At 34.3% G+C, this 14236-nt stretch overlaps 1 protein-coding gene across 6 annotated transcripts in view; it reads left to right on the top strand.

Moving 5' to 3' along the window:
• The first annotated feature begins 13901 nt into the window (after positions 1 to 13901).
• Positions 13902 to 14236, top strand: part of LOC129749537 (bridge-like lipid transfer protein family member 1) — a 31715-nt gene continuing 31380 nt past the window's right edge. For all 6 annotated transcript variants that reach the window (XM_055744516.1, XM_055744517.1, XM_055744515.1 and 3 more), the window contains exon 1: positions 13902 to 14034. The gene's annotated coding sequence lies outside the window, so the exon portion shown is untranslated. The remainder of the gene's footprint in view (positions 14035 to 14236) is intronic.

The following is a 14236-nucleotide window of genomic DNA, read 5'->3' as shown; positions in this document are numbered from 1 at the left end:
TTCATTCCAAGTTTCCTTTTAACTATATTCCATTGTATTGTATCTAATCTCCGCGAAACTAATATGTTATGTTTTCTTACTGATTCTGGCTGCGGCCCTCTACGTCATAGAAAATTTATAATGCGGCCCGCACACCTAAGCGAGTTTGACATGCCTGATTTAAAGCTTATTTACAATTTTCATGTTTAAGATCATGACTTAATTTTTTAAAATATTTTATTTGAAAAGCTGATACAATTTCAATGCGTTTTGATGTGCTTTATGATTTCCGTTAAAAAATAACAGAGTTATGTAACTTTGAAATATGGTTTTATTCTATTTACAAAGAAATCTAACCGAATCTGAATCGAAAAATAAAATTTTAGAAATCTGAAAAAATAAATGTGTCTTAAGTCGTCAAATTTATGGTTGGATGGTTAAAAAACCCCAATTTGTTTACACATTGCGAACCGAATACTTTTTTTTTCCGATAAACGTGCGTGCGCTTCACTGAGAAGTATAGCTCAAATGCGATACATTTTATTAAGAAATTTTATTCTGCCTAATGACGTCAATATCACAAAAAAGGAAACAATTATTAAAGACGATCCCTTTGTTTCTACTTCCGATCCAAAATTGGATACCTGAAATCAATGGTCGTCCCTCAAAACTTCTACACTGCTGGCCAAAAGTTTGGGATCACCCGCTAAAAAACATGCAAATTTTGATCGTTCATATCTCAGCCGTCCTCGGACATATTGCAAATATTATGATCTCATTTGAAAGATAATGAGCAATAGCTATTTCGGAGGTATTTTGCCCATAAATAATGTTTTAGTTTTGCCCCTAAAACTTAACCTAAAGTTAGAACATTTTCAAAAAATCGCACTCAATATTCAAAACCGATCATCTCGGGATAGGGCGAACCAAATTTCAAAATCTGAGTTGCATTAGAATCCTTATTCTATACTTCTCAAAACACAATCAAAAAATTTTGTGCAAAAATTTAAGAATATACTTTTAATTAATAAAATAGACACTTAAGTTATCGTCCAAAAGTTTGGGATCATCCCTCAGTATGGTGTATCGGCCAAAAGTTTGGGATCATTCTTTTAAAAACATGCAAATTTATCTCATTCATATCTTTCTCATCTAACGTCGTATTGCAGATCTGAAGGGTGCATTTGAAAGCTTAGGAATTGTTGTTTTTTTTATAAGTTCAAACAAAAATTATATTTAAAAGTGATAACCATAAAAAAATACCTAAAATTAATAGTTTTTTTGAAAATTCACACTTATGATTCTAAATTTTTTATGGTTATGGATTTAAAATATAATTTTTTAATGAATTTATGAAAAAACAACAATTCCTAAGCTTTCAAATGCACCCTTCAGATCTGCAATACGACGTTAGATGAGAAAGATATGAATGAGATAAATTTGCATGTTTTTAAAAGAATGATCCCAAACTTTTGGCCGATACACCATACTGAGGGGTGATCCCAAACTTTTGGACGATAACTTAAGTGTCTATTTTATTGATGAGAAGTACATTCTTAAATTTTTGCACAAATTTTTTTGATTGTGTTTTGAGAAGTATAGAATAAGGATTCTAATGCAACTCAAATTTTGAAATTTGGTTTGCCCTATCCCGAGATGATTGGCTTTGAATATTGAGTGCGATTTTTTGAAAATGTTCTAACTTTAGGTTAAGTTTTAGGGGCAAAACTAAAACATTATTTATGGGCAAAATACCTCCGAAATAGCTATTGCTCATTATCTTTCAAATGAGATCAGAAGATTTGCAATATGTCCTAAGACGGCTGAGATATGAACGATCAAAATTTGCATGTTTTTTAGCGGGTGATCCCAAACTTTTGGCTGACAGTGTATGTACAAAAATTTTATCTTAATCTAATGCATAATAACGACAATATCGCAATATCAGTGAACAACTAATATGGACGACCCCTGACCCAAAATTTGACTTCTGAAATCAATTGCTCGTCTTTCAAAACTCTTTTGTGCAAATTTTTAATGAATCCAATGTATAATAACGACAAAATCACAAAAAAGTGAAAAATTGATATGGTGGAATTGGCCAAAGGGCGCCGACCCCTGACCCAAATTTTTCGTCCTTCAAAACTCCAATAAGCAAATTTTCATTTTAATCCAATGTATAATAACGTCAATATCGCAAAAAAAAAAAACAGTGGATAGATAATATGGACGACCCCTTTCGCCATCTTCTGACCCAAATTCTGACTCTTGAAATCGGTTGCTCGAGTCTCCGAACTCCCATGTGCAAATTTCAATCTTATTCTAATGATTAACAGCGTTAATATCGCGAAAACATTTAACAGTTCATATGGACGACCCCTTTTGCCGACCCCTGACAAAAAATTCCATACCTGACATCAATTGCCCGTCCCTCAAAACCCCTTTGTGCATATTTCCATCACAATCCGATGAAAATAACATCAATACCGCTTAGACAGTATTTGTGTTGTATGGACGACTCGCTTTAAAAGGGATCATCCGAAAATCTTAAAACATTTTTCATCATTCCTGGTCCTACTGAGCATTCATGCCAAATTTCATTTCCCTAAGTCTTAAGCTGAGCCTTTTTTTTCTCAAATTGTTGAACACACTTTATTAAATATAAAGTAGAAAATCAACAAGAGTTTAAAATATTATAAAACTTTGAAATGAAATTTGAGAAAATTTGATCTCAGTGATAATCTTCCTCTTAAGGAACATCCCGAGCTTCTAGTGTTTCGAAATCAAAGTAATCTTTTCCATTTAATTCACCGAATATGCCAATTTAAAAAATTCAACTTGCGTATTGTTCGGGCGCGACATTTAGCATATTATTTATCTATCGTTTGCAGTAAATATCATCATGCATCCACAAATAAATTGTTTGAACATTTTGTTATATAGGTATTACTGATTCTACAACTTTTATCAGGAAATTCAACACGGGCCTTTATACCACGACATTGTCCGACCCTTTTTCCGGATCTCAATTGATAACCCCTACCAATGTTTAATCTTCAGTTGAATGAGTATTAAATTGATTAATTAATACGCGATACAAGGTTATTGTTTGACGTTTTGTAGTTAGGACAAATGTTTGGCCGTTTTCTAAAGCTTTTTAAAATGTTCCTAACTAATCTTAACTTTCCTATGGAGGACATGGTGTCACTAGTGTTTGCTTAATAACCCCCATGCTTACCCCAAGGTTGTTAACACGGCTAACCGAGCACACAAGTTTGTTTGTGGCATAAAGATGATCGCCCGTACTATTCACTGGCATTAACAAGCCTATAATAAACAAAGAGACGAAATGTCAAGATTGGAATTATCGATTTTCTGTCAGTGTTATTCCAATCGAGCAAAAGACTTGTAAAACTTAAAATTTTGGAATTGCAAAAGGAGAAGTATGGTTATTATTTGAATGAAAAAAATGGGTCAGTTATTAAGGCTAACGTTAACAAAGTAGATAAGCAAATCATTGCTAAATTTTTTCTTATCAATTTCAAACAAAGTAAATGACGAGCAGTAATGAAGTAATAGAATTTTGATCAACTTTATTCTTTCTCTCCTTAAGAAAACCCCGTAAGATCTGTCAAAAAATGAGTGAGAATTTAGCTGCATCCCACTTGCACTAATGCAAAACCATCACCTAAATTCGGCAGAGCTTCCATTGCCTATGGAATAATTTTCCACTACAGGCTACGATTCTGATAGGAAACAAATTTAGAAAAAATTGAAAAAAGTAACCTATTTAGTAACATACCTATGCAAATTTGTGGTTGTCTATGACCCTTAATGCCATGATCTTACTATAATTAAGTAAAATTTCTAAAATGGCTCTAAGTACCGATTGAAATGAGGTGGATGACTGTTTGATGACCTATGCAAAGACTCTCTGGAGCCACTGCCACTGGTATGTAATGATAATGCTTCTAAATATATTCTACCCGCTCATTTTCACCATCTTTCATTCCTTCTAACTTTCTTTCTATTAAACGTTTCATAATCTTCAGATGTTTTTTCTTAAAAGGGCATCACTTTTCACCGATAAGGTCGATAAATTAAGCAGGTAACAAACGTTAATAGAAAGTATTCAGGAATGACAACAGTGCAACATAATATGGAAAAGTTAATTCACGGATTGGTAGAATGTTTCATATGTTTAAAAAAATAACACAAATTTAGCTTAAATAATAACAACAGAAAAGTTATATGTATGCAAAGCTTGAAAGCTAAAATTTAACCTTAAGCTAACCTTTTCCTTCCTAGTACACCCATTTCATCAGGAATAGTTTTTTTTGACAGGTTTACGAATACCCAGTTATAAAATGCTTGGAATTTGCAACCCACATATAATTATCATAAATTAAAACCAAATATGTAGCACGTTAAAAACCATTTTTTTCAGTTTGAATTGAAAAATGAAAACATAGTCATAGTTTTCACAAAACTTATCCATTTCATAATTCGAACCAAGTTAATATATACCATTATATCTCAAACTTTATGATTCGTTGTCTTAAAAGATATCACAGCCTGTTTGTTCTTCTCTGGAGCCACTACTGGTTAAAAAAAAACATATTTTTTCATGTTATTAGGTTTTTTATAGAGATTTGATTTATTTTCTAAGCTGCAAACAAGAAGAAAACACAAGCATAGATCATACCGCCAAAGATTGGTTAAAATTTTATTAATCACTTAAGCTTTTAAAACCTTCTAAATGTGATACGCTATTCGCATAAAGGACCCAGCCAGGGCGCGGTAAGAGAAAGCGATTAACGCTAAGCGAGGTCACTACCAAAACAGAAAACTTAATTAGAATTCCCCGCTTATGCTGCAGCACAACAGCATGTTGACGAATGTTTTTAATCGGCCGGCCAGTTGGTTCTAATTAATGATAGGAATTTACAAGAAGTATGTGCGAGAATCGTTTTCCGTGTTTTGTGTAGCCGTTTTCCGATGTCGCCTTTCGTGTACTACTAGCTGAAGAAATTATTTCATCTCATTAGACTTGGAACTTCCTTGATCCATCTTGCAATGTAGTAAAGTGGCAGGGCAAGTGCCGACCAGGCTGTAAAAAAATGGTCACCCGGCTAGTTCGAAAGTTAAAAATGACAGCTAAACGTCATAACAAAACATTACAGGTTGCTAATGTTCTATGTTTAGATTTTCGTTATAATTTATTATAGAAGCTCTTCTCATTGCGCCGTTTTTATTCAACAGCCACACGGGAAGTGGCAAGAAAGAATACGCGCCTGAAAGCAAATAGGATTGTCTTTCTTTAATTTCACGTATCTTGTCGGCTGGGGTTAAAAAAATAAAGCGATCCAACACTGCTCGTGCTAGTCTTTACGTTTCCTAGTACTTAGTTACATTTTTCTCGCTGAAAGTGAGATGTGTATCTTTAGCAGAGATTCATTATAAAAGTAGTAGGAAAATTGAACGTGATGGGATGAACTAGAGAGAAAATACAATACACCGGACCTGTTGAGATTATAACCTTGCCAAATCCGCCGAGCGACAACCCAGCGTCCCTTTTAGACGCCCGAGATACGTTCCTTGCTAATAAATTATCATTTTTCGGGTTAAATTGTAAATATTTTTTTTACTCTCGTAGACATCAGAATGTACCCTAACAGCTGCAAGAACGCTGTTGCCAAGTCGATTCAATTAGAAAACTACAGCTATGTCTTGCCGGACACATTAGCTCATTGTTTGTGCGGTAACCGCCCCTAAATTACATAGCTTCTTCTAGTAGTAACCTATTTGAAACTTTCGCAATAGAAAAGATGAACTTTTTGATTATGTCTAGATTGTGCGGCAGTGATTGCATATGAAAAGTTAAAGCTTTGTTGCAGGCGATTTTTCACCCGATAAAATATTGCATTCGATTGATCTCGTGGCATTTCGAGCGTTGTTGAACAATGTCTGAGCTGTTGTCAAATGTACTGATCCAAGAGCAAAAGAACAGAAACATTTCCCCGCCGATATTATACCGACAATTCGGCGCCTTGAGAGCTCAGTATCCGATTAATTTATTTCCGTCAGTTGATAGTAAAAACTTAAAACAAGCATTGAACTATAACAGTTAATGAAAATCATACGTTAAATTCGGATTTTAAATCTTAAATACCTTGTATCTATATCTCACATCCTCCGGAAACGTAATGAAATCGAACACACCGTGGAGAGCCAAAAAACTAACAAACAACACCTCTTGATCAAGGTTTACAGAAAATTTATTTTCCATGCTCCTTTCGAACAAAATATCAAAAAAATCCTATACAAATAGTTTATCAGTTCACTTATGTCATACTATAAAAGGGGATGGGATAGAGTAGAGAATATTGTTGTCAATTCATTTTCAAATAGACAATAATGAATTTATTTTCATAAAAGTGTTCATAAAAATTCATAAATCCATTACGTAAAACTAGGTGTGACTTTAGCTTTGAGTTTTGTTATAAGGTTAAAAAAACAAGTGGTTTATAGCATCAAAACTATCAAATCTCATACCATAACACCATGTTTAAAAGTTCAGTATACTGTGAAAAATTATTTGAAAAAAGGGAAAAATTAATTACCCCAAATGGTAAAACGTTTTAACAGGCTGTTTTGCAGTGGCATAAAGATTGCTGCCACTAGGATACTGAATCATGTCGTATGAAGCGACTTATTCAGTACTTCCCAGATATATTTTGGTTCATATTTCTGTCTATTGGAAATCAATGAGGTTGTATTTGGGAGGGGGAAAATAGATCAGAGAAAAGTGTTGCGCATGTTACCCCAGTTGACGGTATGTTAAAAACTATAGATATTCGTTACCCTTTTTAAACAGTCTGATGACAATAGAAAAAAGTCTGTAAATCATAGAGCCGAATGGATGAAAGTTTAAATTATCCAACAATTCAACAACAAGAAAATTAAGATGGTCAGTATTATTTATAAAATGTCACGAGTTTAAAGTTGCCAAAGCTTAAAAAGTGGAAATTGATAAATATAAAAATGTAATCTAAGTAAAAAAAATCAGCTTAAAATCTGAATATCAGTGTTCGGCACAAAAGCGCTAATCCGCTATTCGCTAGTTAGTCCGCTAACTTTTCGTTAGCGGTTTGATTTTGCCGCTAAGTTTTGATTGATTTAGCGAATTACAAAATTCCGCTATCTTTTGATTCCGCTAATTAAAGACCGCTAACTCACATATATTTGTATCAATCTCTCGAATTATTAGTCATAGAATAAACATTTTTCTTTAATCAAGTTAAGGTGACATTGGGCATCATTCTGATTGCTTAATTGGATTCATTGGAGGAATGCGTGCTCGAGTCTGAGAAAATATGTATTGAGTGTCATTTTTCTCTCTTTTTTTTCGCAAAATTTGTAGAAGAAGATAACAATAAAAGGTGTTTAACAATATACAACTATTTTTAACATCTCTTCATCAGCATTTGCTTTCAAGTGGTTATATATATTTATATTTACTTTTCACAATACAGTTTCTTGAAGATATTACAGATCAGTTCTTATAAAAAATCGATAAAATCACCATTGTAACCTTCGGCTTAAGTTTAAATAGAAATCGCATAAATGTTCACGTTTGACAATGCTCCAGCAAGTTTGGAAAAGGGGAAAACAGGTCAAAGATTTTAAGTGATAATGTAAAATAATGCCAAAAACAACAAAATGGAATGAATTACACAAACGATTGTATGCAAAAAAAAATGCATTTTATCTGCTTTACACTAAACCGATAAATGGTGTAAGTTTTTAACCAAAATTTAAATTACAAAAAAAGAAATAGAGCTCCCATCTTTCACATTCTGTTCTTTTGCTTTTGTAATTGTTCGAAAATTCGGTTGTTTTTATTTGTAGAACACAAAGACTTGTTAAAATTCCTATCGTTGACAGTTTTGTCTTCGTTCATATAATTTTATGAAAATTCGATCAATTTATCTAATTATCAATTTAAACTTGAACTGAACTTGAACTGGAACTGAACTTCAAACTTGAAACTTGAAACTTTATTTATTCCCCCTTGGGAAGTTTTAAAAAACGAAGAGAGGAAGTGTGTGATTGGAGAATTATTTGATATTTGTTCCAGCCTTAGTGTTGGTCAACACTCAACAGTTAGCGATTAACGGTTAGCGCTTTAAGCTTAGAGCGATAACTTTTTCGGCCCATTTAGCGAATTTAATTAGCGATCGCTAACTTTGTATGAGTTATCGATTTAATTAGCGGCGCTAATTTGTCAGTTAGCGATGCCGAACACTGCTGAATATTGATCACAGATGATATAAAAAATTTGACGCTGAAGGAAATTGATAAATTTTTTACACAACTGGATCATTTTTTTTAAGGTTGCGTAAGAGAAGGTGAAACAATGATATTGTGCAAACATGTAGGCATGCATAAGCGCCCTTATGTATGCAACTGATGCGATGAACATATGTGAGCAGAAATCTCAATGACTTACAATCTACATATGTCGCAAAACATTTTTCAAATACCATTTGTACCGAAACCAATCATTGATTGAAAGCACAGTTATCCTACTTTACAAGTGAATTTACGTTTCCGCATCATTTCTGAAAAAAAATATATGAAAAAGGGTATAGCATCTTTGCAATTGCAAAGATATTTAAATGAAAAAAAATCAATGGAAATGTATATTCTAGAAAATTTACATAAAAATTCATGTGCTCCAAGCTGCCAATACACATTGTTGTTTTACTTTTGTATCCCCTTGAGAATTGAATCCTTCAGGCTGAAGATCAATTTTCTAAAAGATTTCTGTTGGCACTGTTGACGACTTAGAACTGAGCTCACAGTTCATATGCTGGATAGTAATTTTGACAATTATTAAATGTAGTTTTAAGAGCACTTTAAAAGAAGTGCTTTAGTGCCCATTTACTGCTCAATTGTTGTATCTCAATCTGCTTGCATCTTTCAATTACTACGTCCTTTCCCGGGGCGTTCGGAAAAGTGATATTTTCAATTTAAATTTAGTGACAATAAAATAAAATTAACAGCCGTAATAATACTTCACACTCAGCGCCTTGAGCTGTTTGAGCCGGGTGGTGTCACGTCTTGGTCTGAGGAGAAGAATTTATTCGCCCTACCAGCCAACCGTAGTGCTTGACAATAGCATTACAATCGCTTTATACCTAGCTGGCATCACAGGCCGCTCACCGCCAAACGAGTTGGCCGGATCCGACGTGCGGTTTAGGGTTGGCTTAGCGCCTTGACGCGTTAGACGGTCACTGGCCGTGCGCTGACTATCTTGTCAAGCCAATTGGTGGATGGAATCTCGATCCGGATCATTTATATCCGCAGAACAAAGATCACTGACACATTCAAAATGTAGGTACAAACAAAAGTGAACAATTGTCAGCGATGATCATTGCTTCTAACTCCGTTCAAGTAGTGAACTCTTGTAATTTTCCCGGATATGGTTTGCGAATTTATGACAGGATTATGCTGGTATATTCAGCTTACATTTTTCAAATTAATGTTTAGGTTCTACCATTCAATTATGTCCGACACTCATATGTGACGGTAGGTGGCAGGCAATATGTTATATTTGTTTATATTTCTCTCCTCCAACTCCAAACATACGCCTTGTCCACACTAGGAGGTTGCGTTTGCGCTATTTTATTTAGTTGCTGGCAGCAACTTGCTGCAAATAGAGTTTGAGAGACTGCAAGACGAATCTCAACTTGATAGAATGTGTGCGACTCGTTACAACAAAGCTTGAGGTAAAATTTCGTTCTTAACCCATCAACGTCAAAATTCAATTTAAAACATAAATCAATCTCCGGTCTTGTATGTGAACAAAACTATTCGAAAACAGATTTGAACAGTGACAGATTGGAGGAATTATTTACACAATGTATACATTTACAGTGAAAAAAAAGCAAAATAAAACGTACTTTAAAGCGGACGCTAAGCAATTTACTATCCCTTCGATTCCTCATCAGGTCATGAACCCATTGATGATCCTAAGTTTTGAAAGGCTATAGGTACTTGAGCAAAATCTTCAAACCAGATTTATGCCTGTATGCCATGTCCTCATATCAATGCAAGTAAACACTTCTTCGTACTCTCCAACTCGTGTTTGGAGCCCAGACCACCTTCAGCTTTCTTGGACACTAATAGCGTTTTCGTTTATTTTCCACTGGCACAGAAACAGTGGCAAATTTCAATCAAAGTCGCCCAGGCCATGCATTTAAATTGTATTCGGTAACGGACTTTGGACCAAGAGACCTATTTTGGACCACCTTGTCTAGCTTTTTTATAAAGCAAATAATGAAAGAAATAGTGCATTACATTAAGTGCGCGGGCCTCAACAATATTTGCTGATTATTTGTGGTGGTGGTGGACAAGGTGGTCCAAAATTGGTCCTCTGGTCAAAAATAAGTCCGTTACTCTTTGCGCCTGATTAAAGCTACAAGCCACCGAGCTTCCAATAGTGTCATTACTACTCTCAATAGCGGATTAGGGTTAAGGAATTTTTCCGAATTTGCAAATAGGATACGGTAGATAGGATACGGCAAGCCTTGTTGAATAAATTTACGAGACATGCTGAAAACATCAACTTTTTGCAACTTATTGCATAAATAACTATATGAATCAAAATAAACATCAGAGAATTTGATATTCTTAAACATTTTAAACATTCAATCCGATATTCTTCCTGCTATCGGGTTTCAGCTGAATCGGAGAATTAAATTTTGATTCCGTTAGAAAAAGCGCCATCTCGTAGGTAAATCTACATAAACCTAGTGGTCACTAGGTAAAGCTGACTAAAAATTTTGACAGCATTTAGTTTCGTCTTAATACAAACACATACACCATACGAATGAAAACACATGACGTCACAAAAAGTGAGAAGTAAGATAACCGTTTTATGAATGAAATTCATATCTTTAGCTACATTTGAGTCTATTTTAAGCAAGTTTATTGTTCGGACTATCAAATAAGGCATCAATAACTGATATTTTTTGATTCTAAAAAAGGTCGATGTGAAATTCGTGACCGAATTGTTTGTAAACAATATGTGGATGTGTGAGTGATCACATTAAAAATTGAGAAAAACTCCCCCTGTGGCAAATTTAGATTGACAGCCCATTTGCCAGCAGTGATGCCGCGTTTTTTTATATTTTGGTATTCCTGGCAGAGTTGCCTTTAAGGAAAAACGTAGCAATCAAGTTTTTGTTCGAAACCTGTAAGTCGTTTTAGTACAATGAAAAGTGCCTTTTAGTTTTTTACATTCTTTTTGCTCATAGCTTTTTATGCTACGCGACAAGAGCAGAAAAATGATGACCCAAACCAAATTTGACCAGATTTCAATTTATTCGTTTGAATGGGTTAAAATGTTCAATGCGGTCTCAAAATAACTGTTCACCCAAAATAATTTAGAAATTTAATCTACGGGATTTTTCACGTAAACTAAGATTTTGTTGCATCGCATCGATTCTACGTGTGCCTGTAGTAACTCCTTTACTTATACGTAACTAACGCAAGAATTTCACGTAAAATCTAAGGGAATTAATTTCTTTTCATATTTCCAGAGCGTGATGTTGTAAACTCTTATTAGAAAAGGGAATTGACATTCAGTTGATTTTCTTAGCTGTTGTGAAGGTAAGCAGATTTTTCAATCGTTCCCAATCTTCCCTAGAAGAGAAAATGCATGCCAAAGAGGATTTTATTGGATTTAACTTTATCTCCTGATAAGCGATAATGATGCCAAATTATATTTTTTTAAATGTTTTGTTTTTTCAACATCCGTTTCATCATCATCATCATCGTTCTTTGTTAGGAGTCCAACCGTATATATACGGACTACATATGACTGTCTGGGTTCAACAGCGCACCGATCACGCAACAGCGAACAAGGTGAAGTATTTTGAATTTAAATTATTAATTTTTCGTTTATGTATACTTTCTTATCCCTGATTCAACAAACCAAAATAACGGTGCAGGAATTGAAGTGTATTAATTTCTCAAAAAGTGTAGTGTAAGTGTAAATATTGTGAAAATAAAGTTTATGCCATTTTGTTAACTTGTTTTGTTTTGAACATTTTTTACAAAAATAAAAATACGAAAGAAAAATCAACCTTAATTTAATTCGGATATTAAAAACATTCCCCGTAGCATTCATGGCCACATCGCGTTGAACTTACTTGAAATTCACGTAAATTGTAGGTGTGCTCTATGAAGCACGAATTCTCATAGGGACGCGTTTACGTAATGATTTCGTAGTATTTACGTGAAAATCAATTGGATAAAAATTATGTAGTTTTTAGCGTAGCCGATTATTTGGGGTGTTGGTCATCTATTTTGATTCGTCAATGTACTAAGATTTCTATTCAATTAACCCTCTACAGGTGCATGACTTACCGAAATTATGAAAAAAGCCTAATTTTTATTTTCTTTTAGTTGTCGTCTTCCCACATGGAGCAGTATCATAAATTAACTATTCCTATTATCTTCTTCTCAAGACACTTAAAAGATTCCCTTAACCATTAGAAAATCCTACACAAAAGTAAGTGAAAAGAAGTCAAAACAAACCGCAAGTGCAGGAAGTCACTATAGTATATGTGACAATGATGGTACGAAAAATTATGTAGCAAAGGTTGTACGTACCACTATGTAGAAAGTATACGCAAAAGAACGTAGGGCTCTGGGTCACACCACTTTTTTATTGCTTCTATGCATTAATAATGCTGATTTAAAACTCAAAGGCATTATGAATATTGATATAATGCTAACTTGCATTAGAAATGTTGATTTAATGCTGATTCAGGGTTATGGATTAATGCTTAAGGCGACCGCACAATAGCCCGTCGGGCGTCGCATCGTGTCAGCGTCGCGTTGACAGTTCATTTTGTGCATATATTTTTTCGCATGAGCTCCCACAATGATGCGTCGCGTCAGCGTAGGCATTGTACTAAAACGCAAAAATTGTTCTAAACAGCAGCGTTCTCCAAAGTCGATGCTGTTTCTAAAAAATTTCGAAATTGTAGCGCGTCAATGATAATTTTTAGGAATGATTTGTTTCAATTTTCACCAGAAATCAAATTTATATCTTTTCAATTTCTAAAAAGTTTATTGTTAAAACAAAACTCGATACTATTACAGGCAACAATTCAAAACAAACGTTTTCGTTGCTATGATTCTTGACGCTGTATTGTGATCCTCAAATCGTCGCGTCAGCGTTTTAGAACTGAACGTCGGCGTTGACAGCTGACGCGACGCGACGTTCGACGTGCTATTATTGTGCGGGAGCTTTTATGGTTACTTGGGGATGTCGTCGTCCGAACTTTTATCAAGCCGAAACCGGATCTATATTTTTGTCCAGTGGTCGTTATTAAAATTGTCGTCTGTTTTTTTTTCTTTGCCTTCAGTCATGTCGTGTTTAAGTCATAAATTAAATCTGATAAAAATTTTAGAGGAAACTTACCGAGCTATTTCACTTTATTCTCTAATTGAACACTATGATTTAACTTTTCTCTATTTTCCTTATTTACTATTTATTTATCAAAATAAATTTTTTCCTATTCACGGCTTTTTCTGTGGCGCGATTCAAAAGGATTGTGCACTTCCTCTACGTTTGAAATTTTGCGTTCACTCGGTTATCGTATGGCCGTATTCGGTTGGATACGCAGGATCCAAATATGGTCTACCAATTAAGTCACAACAGTAAATTACGACGCAATGATGAGTTATTGATGAAAAATAAGATTATTTCGCGTTTTTTTAACCTCGAACTTTTTAATGAGCCAAATGCGTTTGAACAGAAGTGTTTTTAGTACAACCCCGGTGGTAAACTGCATTGTTTTGATAAATTTTGGAAAAATAAATTCTGTTTGGCAACCGTTATCGGAAAATCGATCAGAAAAATCAAGATGGCGATTGCTGCTGCAAAATTGTCTGTGATGTTCAGTTTTTTGTGAAAATTTGTGATTTTAAGTTCGAACTATGTTACTAATTAATGTTTAAGTTAATCCGGAAAAGGTAAGTTTCTGATTAATACTGGAGTTCAGTGGAATTTTGTTGTCGGAGTGGAGAAAAAATGGATTTAAAATTGCACAACAATGGCCTCCCATTTAAGGTGGGGCAATTTATTTCAACCAATTGCTAAAGCAGTGATTTTGTCGTGATAACAGCTGAATGCAAGTGCTCCAGGAAGACAAAGTTCAATGATGAATCATACAAG

Source organism: Uranotaenia lowii, chromosome 2, assembly GCF_029784155.1.
Source record: "Uranotaenia lowii strain MFRU-FL chromosome 2, ASM2978415v1, whole genome shotgun sequence".
Taxonomy (NCBI): Eukaryota; Metazoa; Arthropoda; class Insecta; order Diptera; family Culicidae; genus Uranotaenia; species Uranotaenia lowii.
The sequence above is the reverse complement of the archived record's forward strand: the minus strand, read 5'-3'. Positions and strand labels throughout refer to the sequence as shown.